Consider the following 8174-nt stretch of genomic DNA (forward strand, 5'->3'; position numbering starts at 1 on the left):
TTACCCCCGTGCCGCTGGAAGAGCAACGGTACTGCGCATCAAGCTGAGATTTCACAGCAAGATGCTGCCCAACATGGCCCATAAATGTGCTCAGCTGCCTTCAAAACGCTGCTGCAGGGGGGTTGCCAAGCCTCCCAGCGGGAAGCTCTGGTTACCTCCGTCAAGTTTCCTCAAAAAAAGTGCGACAGCCTGGTTGACCCTGGCATTGGTGGCACGCTCTTACGCATCGGAGGTACGCGAAACTTCAGCTACACAGCAGGGATTTGCAGAAAGCCTGTTGTCTGCTGAGGGAAGCACTGAAAATAGCTTAAAAAAAAAAAAAAGAAAAAGAAGATAAAGAACACATTCCTTGGTTGCAATGCACCCATGAGGCTTCCAAGCGGAGCGGCTAGAAGGCGAGCCCTAGAACGGGTTGCAGGGAGCACCCAGGTCGCAGGGTGCTCAGGGTCAGAAATAGCCCCATGCTGGCAAGGCCACAGGCCTCAAGAAGCATTTTTACAAGCTAAAGGGCAATGGGACATCTGTAACACCATGCACTGAGTGCTGGGGGTCCTGGGATGTCCGGGCTGTGGAGGTGATCAAATTCTTACCCTTTTCTAATCCTAAAACCCTGCTGGCTTTAATTACTGCTAACATATGGCTGAGCAGGATGAAGCTGTTCCTCCCACCTACCCAAAAGCAAGTAGCTTTTCTGACAGTTTAACTTCCTGGGAAATTCAGATTTTTCTGGAAGAATACTCGGTGCACAAAAAACAGAGCAAAACCCACTAACGTGGAGGAAGGTGGCTGTCATGGTACAAAGCATGCAGATCTCCGACACTTCAGCTGTGGGACTGGCATATAATAGAGATCTAAATGCACTTTCTGTATGCCAGCTCCAGTGCAAATTTGTCATGTGGGCAAGGGAAAAACCCACTTTGTTTCACATTGTTACAGGTTTTGAGGTGCACAACGCTAAGAAAAGATTAAAAAAAAAAAAAAAAAAATCACAACTGCAATTATACTCAGCATCTTCCCTGCTCTTCCACAGATGCCTCATCCTTCATTTTCCTCATCTGTAGAGCAACCCTAGTGCTGTTCATGTTGTTCATTACATTTTTATTATCAACAAGTGGAAAACCTCACAAGCCATGGGAAAGTTATTCCCAGCAGTTTGTTTCTGTGGTTGGGAAAGCCAATGGCACCAAAGCAAACCCTGGCCACACACCTGTGGGGACAGGAGGCTGCTGGGTGCACACAGCCAGCTCTGCCTGCATGGGTATTTTCCTCTGGAGTACAACCAGATGGTTTAAGTACAACCAGACGCATCACAGAAGTGCTTGCCTTCTCTTCAGTATGAAGTATGTGATCTGTTTTGGTTTCTCAGCTACCTGGAGAAACAGTATATCAAAAAAACCCAAAAACCAAACAAAAAAACTCCCTGCACATTGAGAAAATTACTTCCCCCTTACTGCAGCAGAAGATGCTCTGATTTCATTTGTTGACATTTATCATTAGGAAGAGAGACATCTGAAAGCCCTGCTAGGAGAGGAAAGCTTCTTAGGGTTTTTAAGAAAGCCTACATTAAACAGCAGGGATGGCAAGAGCCGATTAGTCCTTAAGATACACAGTACAGTTAAAACAATTTTATTTTTTAAAAGAATTTAACAAAACCAGCTAAGATAACATAACCAGCAGCCTTCTGTACCCAACTTTGTATTCGGGTACCTTTTTAACAGGAGAGCTTGAATAAATAGGTTGTGATGTCATAGCTCCATTTCACCAAAATCAAAGTCAACATTTTTAACAATATATCCTAAAGAAGAGAATTTCTGCTTATCAAAAAGCAGAAGTGTAAATCAAACAGGCACAGACCCAAAAAAAGTCTTTTCAACCCCCCCCCTCTACTTCCAACCACAAGCCAGAATCCTATTTTCAGAGTACACTGATTTGACAGTGGCTTCTGCAGAAATATGACATCTCTCTCTAAAGTCGAGACACTCAGCAACTAAACCCATCCAGGTCAGCTCACTGCCTCTGCTCTGCTCACTTACGACAACTGGTTGCAATTGCAAACCATGCTCTTAAACAGTCAGCTCAACAAGCAATTTAAGAATTAATTCTTGTATCTCTTCAAATGCTGCTTAAAACAAATCATTACAAAGAAAATTAAGCCAGCAGACTTCCATTATTTCCGATTCAGTCAAAACAGTATGTAGCCATCTCCTGTAACATCAAACTGCACAAGGCAATCCAACAGCTTTTTTTTTTTTTCTTCCATTCATATTTTCCCTGAAAAGTAAAATTCAATATTGTGTGAAGGTTACCTGACTGGATAGCATTCAGGTCCATTTAAACAACTCGATTCTATCTAAAAATGTGGCAAATACCATGAGTATTCCAAAACGAAAAGGAGATACGAGCCGTCCAGGTTAGGTAGCCCGCAGATCTGAAAGCTTCAGGCACTTTGTGGGAATGTATCCTACCGTAAGCAACAAGAACTACACTTGTAGGGCGTGATTTTTAGAGCTTTGCCACAGTTGCCTTTGCAGCCGAGCTGATGGACTGTTAAGGAAGCATGGTTGACATTCACCCATTTCGACTGAGTGATACAAACAATTTTTTATTTCTTCAAGCGTTTTTTGTAGGAATTAATTGGTATCTTTTGGTATTGAGAAGATTTCTATGGGAAATTCAAATATCATTAAATATAATTAATGGTAAAATAAGCTCGTTCTGTTCAGATTTAGACTTCCTCTTTTTTTTGTAAGAGAAGGAAAACTCAAAAATACATCTTCAGGAAAACCACACCCAGGAAAAAACAGAGAACTCATCCCACTTTCAACATGGAGATGGAATTTTAAGAGGAACAAAACTGCCTTATCAAGCACCAGACACTTACTGAAGGCGAGATCAACATCTGGTATCTCCAAAATTGAGAAGTGCAAATAAATATCCCAAATATTCACTTCCAAGGGAAGCCCCATGGCCTCAACAGCTCTAAGAGCTCCTGATCAGTTGGTTTTGTTTCAAAGCTTTCTGGAATTTCCTGCATACCTTAATGCAATTAAAACGAGGAAAAGACACACACCGACAGCCCCATTCCCATGTTAGACCAGCCTGGGGACACACTAGCAGACTTGCCTGTTCAGAAGGCTTCTCACTGAAACACACAGCCTAAACTAACCTCACAAGCACCCTACAAGGGACACAGAAAAAGTTCTAATACTCTGGAATACACTTAATTTTTCATGCCAAGAAGCAGGACAGAAGACACTGAGCTTGAATGAAGCCACTTTAGAAGCTAAGCGGAGTGTTGATCTTCCCGCATGTGGTGGGAACTAGGAAGGTTAAGTGCTTTACCACCAAGTCAAGCTCATTTTATGCTCACTCACTTCAGCTCTGTTCTTACCTCGCTTTTTCATGGGTTTATGCATTACCCCTAAACCCCAGTAAACGTAGGCCAGCACCACTCCCATTTGCAGGGCGCATGCTGAACCGTGGTGCCTCCTCAGCACCTTCTCTGGGAAACATCGGACCCTGCCAGACATGGAGACCCTCCGCTCAAGCGAGCTTCGTTAGGCAAGCTAATCCAAATCATCTCTCCATCTCTCAGTCTGGATCCAAACTACACGCATGCTTGCTGAAATTTAAAAATATCACTTGCTATTTTACATATTCTTAAACTAATAGTGCCGTGGAAAGCCCATTTGAAAAGAACCTTAATCAAACAGAAACCTTACTGTTCTCAACCTCACCAAGGTCATTTTAAAGCACAAGCTAAATGGGTTTTGGGAGTTTGTTTTTTTTCCCCCTGAGTGGCTAACCTTACTGTGTAGCATTTCCAGCTGCTTCAGAAAATTCCGTTAAGGTTTTTATAATAATGAAACAGGGAATCTATCATTCCTGAAAGAGCAGAGATTCAGTGCTCAAAAGTGTCTAACTGTACAGTAGATACTGCATGGGCAGCAACATGGGTATTCCCTGAACATCTTAATTTCCAAAGGCGCGACTTCAGACAACAATAAATTCTAACTCCTGAAAACATGGCCAAGCCAATTTATTTTGTGATCAACAAGCTACACGTAATCAAGAGTCTGTAAATCAGATTTTATAAAGTGTCACCAGCCAACTGGTTCCCATATCAGGGGACACCAGCTGATCTTTAACTCTAATAATACAAGCAATATAAATGAGGAAAAAAGAAAAGGTGGCATACTCAAGATAAGACACTAATTAAAAGCTCATTTCCTTTGGAATTAGCACTGAGCTTTCTTTAGAAGGATCTCATTACTATGCATTTTATCTGTCACCTCCAATATTTCAAATTCAATATTAACATTTAAAACACAGCTGAGAAGCTATGTGTGGTCTGCAAGTAAACTTTGTTAAATACCACTTAGATCCTTGCAAAGTCTTTCTATCCTGCCGCAGATTTGCACACTGCTTCACCCAGATTAAAAGCAAGTGCCAAGGCTCACCTGTGGCTCTGGCAGCAAGTACGGCACAAAGTTCGGCAGCGAGCAGGGATTAAAAAGCTCATCACATACAGAGGACGTGCCACGTTCCAGCACCAACAAGACACTTTGAAGGAGCAGGAAGCAAAAAGGCTCGCAAGAGGAGACGAGGTGAAAAAACAGGAGCAAAAGCTGCAAGCATGGAGCATGGGGCGGGGAGTCAAGAAAATAGCGAGTGCTGATAGGAAAGCAAATTTACATTTCTTTCTAGAAATGCTAAGTGAAAACCCAGCATAACTACGGAAAAACTAAAGTTGCACTAGGCTTATTTACATGGGCAAACAGACCCCAGATACAAACATTTATTCCCCAAATTTTATTTAGGAGCATCAGAATTTTATCATTAGGGGGAAAAAAGGAAAATCACAAAATTGCAATATTGTGAAAGGGGAACATCTTCCGACATTTTAGGTCTGCAGCACAAGGCTAAACTGATGAGTCAACTTGCTTTGAAAACCAGAAGAAATTAGATCTTAAAGTTTTGACTGCAGCTCAGACATGAAAGCTAGTTCATTAAAAACATACCCAAATACTAAAATAATCAGTTTAAGAAATACCACAAGTAGATGCCTTTTAATCTTATGGCTCGGTTAAACATTCGGGGAAAGAAAGCTACTTTAAACATAACCTCAGTGAAATCCAACTTCTTATTTCCTTTTTCTTACTGAAGAAGTAAAGAGCCTGGACAGAAAGAAAGAAGAAAACCATCAAAGACCATTAGGCAAAAAAAACACAAAGCAGCAGTTTTGAGTATCACCTGCTCACATTACAATGGTATCTCACACAACCATTGCCACTCCTGCCAAATATAATTTTGGAGGGCTTTTGAGGTGGGGCTCAGGGTTTTTTGGGTTGTTTTGTTGTTGTTGTTTTGGGGTTTTTTGTGGGTTTTGTGTTTGGGGTTTTTTTTGGTTGGTTGGTTTTGGGTTGTTTTTTTGGTTGGGTTTTTGTTTTTTTTTTTACACACCACCTATTTCTCTGAAGGAGTCATCCAAGGCCTCTTGTTTTCTGCAGCATGTGCACTAGCCAGTGACTAGCACACCTCTTGCTTTTCCTGCTGGAGCAGCACTATAGACTCAGCATTACAAACGGGAGCACTATTGTTAAAGAATCAATTGGACAATGAAAGAGCTAAGGACACTTGTCTTACAGAAAATTACTGTCAAATGCTGCCAGACCCAGCTTTCCCTCTTTCTGGGCCACCAGCCAGATACTAATCATTTCAGGCCCCTACTAATTTTTAGCTGTGTAACACGCTGCAGGATACAAAAGGGCCAGCTTCGTCCAGGCTGTGCTTTAGGATTCTTTTATTGATTATTAAAAAAAAAGAAATAGCTACCATCCCAAATGCAGACAGTGCCATTATTACCTCATGAAAAGTTAAAGGACTTCCCAAGACACCACCTGAAGGGACACGTGCCTGTATCTCCTTAGTCTTCCTGCCTTATTAGAGCACAATGGCAAAAGCCATTCCACAAGCTGGGCAAACAAAACAGTTGTGGAAGTTACGCTCTATCTTGGTAAGAAGGGATTCGCTTTTTTAAAAAGGTACAAAGAGCACCTGGATAACTGAGATACCTTTGACCACAATTATATTTATCAATCACCAGCTGTGTCAGAAAGGTTAGCAGTTCATGGAAGTGAAAACAATGTCTTTAAATAAACAGAGTGCAATATTTCACCAGGATTTCACAACTATGCCAAAGAACATTTCAGTGGGGCAAGATGCCTCTACAAATATTAAATATGGTTCAGGCTTGTTACAACTCGCCAAGTTTAGAGGCGCATAACGTCCTTTAAAACCTTTCTGGCTTGGCCAGCTCTAACTAGGAGAACTATTTACTACTGGCAACTCCTGTGTCTAATGGAAGAAGCCAAAACGCTCAAGTTCCTAATAGTCAAAAGAATGAAAAAAAAACCCAACCAAACACCCACACTTTTTGGGCTGCACTCCCCCAAAGCCAACAAGCATCATGTGGAAGAACTGGAAGATCACACTCCTGCGCGTACACTGATCCTCCTCCACTGCCTGGGAAGCTGTGAGGCATTTGCCTTTGCAACATTAAGATTTTGCTTAAAGGCTGAATATATTAGCTAAAACTTTGCATCATAATACTACTACCATGCATCCTTCTTGTGCGTCTCAAAATGGGCAGGAGCAGAACAGCCCACAGACACTCAAATCTGTCTACAACTACAGCATAAGCCCTGCTTATCTGTGTTCTCATGACTTTGCCTTAAAATAAAATTGTCCAAAACCTGTTTTGTTATGAGACCTCTTCCACAGTTTCAGGCACAAGGTCTGTAGCAGCTGACCTGCATGTTTTATTCTGAAGGAAGCCAGAGTATGTATGATCCCGGAAGGTAGTGTCCTCGTTATCTGAATACTCACCTGCACTCATTCTAACTCCTACAAAAACCACAGGTATTAATTTTCCCCTTCCACAGAGCGCATTGATCAGGTTTTCTCCTCTTCAGGCTGTTCAAGTGGGTGTGAATTCCAAAAGGCAAGATGAAGAGCACATATAAGCCCCGCTTCTTTGAATCAAGTCCTATAAAGGAGGGTGACTGTTCCCGTACTCGCATACCTCCAGCACAAACCCCACTTTGCTGCAGCCTTCCTAGCAAAGCTGATTTCCTCTCGGGACACCCACTGCTGCGCTCGCTTGGAGCATACAGCTATCCCCCATGTAAATGAGTTTACAGGTGGCTGCTACTTCACTGATTCCAGAAGCACCGGGAAACTTGCTGTTTGCTGGCACAGAAGCAGTTTCAGAGCTTGGTTTGACAAAGTCTGACACACCTTAAGCTCCCAGTGAATAATTAATGAATAAGAAAGTTGTCCAAGTTCAGCTTTATGGACACCTCGCTAAGCACCTCGGCCTTAACACAAGTGCTTTGTTACACCTCGATGTCTCAGGTACAGACACAAATGCATAAAAAAACACCTTAACAGAGGAAAAGAGCAGGAACAACACAGCATCCGACTGGGCCACTTCAGCATCTCCCTAGATATTTATTCAGACAAGCTGCCTGAGCGGTGCACTGGGAGCCAACCTCTGAAAATATTCACCCCCCTCTCGCCCAGCAACAGTTCGGTTACACTATGGGATTAAACACGGTTCTTTATCATCCTACAAGCCTACCCAGACACACAACCCATACCGCATCTCCCCAGGTGACACCCCTATTACGCTGCTGAGGCAAAGGAGGCAGCTTTGCCTCCCCTCGAAGAAACACACCCGGTTTTACCAGAACTGGGAGGCCTCAATTAGCGCAATTACTCCTTCCAGAGTTGGGTTCACCTTGAATTGGAGGTTTTCCAGGCAGGACTGACAGCGCTGGAATCCCACTGCGTGGAAAACAGAGGGCTGCTCCGCGTGTTCCTGCAAGCCACTGCCCTTATGCCTGCGTTTTCCTTACCACCTCCCAACTTGGGCCGACCACGTCCAGGCACCGAGGGCGCGGGGTGAGGCCGGCTGCCCCCGGCTCCCTCCCCAACCCACCGGGTGACACAACCCGCCGCCCAGAGAGCCCCGAGGCTGCCGTTACCGGCGACTCGCTGAGGGAAGAGGGGGCCGCGGGGGAGCCGCCTGGGGCTGAGGAGGGGGCGCGGGGCCGTGGCTCCTCCGGAGGGGCTCCGAGAGGCCTCCCGGGGGGAGGCGGAGGGGTGCCAGG

General features: G+C 43.9%; 1 protein-coding gene across 1 annotated transcript in view; it reads right to left on the reverse strand.

The window, feature by feature from the left end:
* Positions 1 to 4639, reverse strand: part of GLCE (glucuronic acid epimerase) — a 50765-nt gene extending 46126 nt beyond the window's left edge. The window contains exon 1 of the mRNA XM_026856147.1: positions 4461 to 4639. The gene's annotated coding sequence lies outside the window, so the exon portion shown is untranslated. The remainder of the gene's footprint in view (positions 1 to 4460) is intronic.
* Between the last annotated feature and the right edge of the window lie 3535 nt (positions 4640 to 8174).

This window comes from Athene cunicularia (assembly GCF_003259725.1).
Source record: "Athene cunicularia isolate RWA chromosome 10 unlocalized genomic scaffold, athCun1 chr10_part1, whole genome shotgun sequence".
Lineage (NCBI taxonomy): Eukaryota > Metazoa > Chordata > Aves > Strigiformes > Strigidae > Athene > Athene cunicularia.